Raw genomic sequence first — 277 nt, 5'->3', positions numbered from 1 at the left:
GAGAAGAGTTACGGAGCATGTCTTTATTTGGTATCAGAAAATGCTGACGGTCATAGAGAATGTCAGTTAGTTTGTGCAAAATCGAAAGTAGCTCCTCTAAAGCCATTGACCCTGCCCAGATTGGAGCTGAGTGCTGCAGTGGTTTTAGCGGCGTTAATAACTAAATTTAAGGAGACATGTGATTTATCATTAGAAAACACTTACTGTTGGACAGATTCAACAATTGTCTTAGGATGGCTTCGTACTACTTCAAATACATTAAAACCTTTTGTTAGTC

This window comes from Dendroctonus ponderosae, unplaced genomic scaffold (genome assembly GCF_020466585.1).
Source record: "Dendroctonus ponderosae isolate FM_Combo_2020 unplaced genomic scaffold, Dpon_F_20191213v2 Dpon_F_20191213_7, whole genome shotgun sequence".
Classification (NCBI taxonomy): domain Eukaryota; kingdom Metazoa; phylum Arthropoda; class Insecta; order Coleoptera; family Curculionidae; genus Dendroctonus; species Dendroctonus ponderosae.
Note: the sequence above shows the minus strand (reverse complement) of the source record.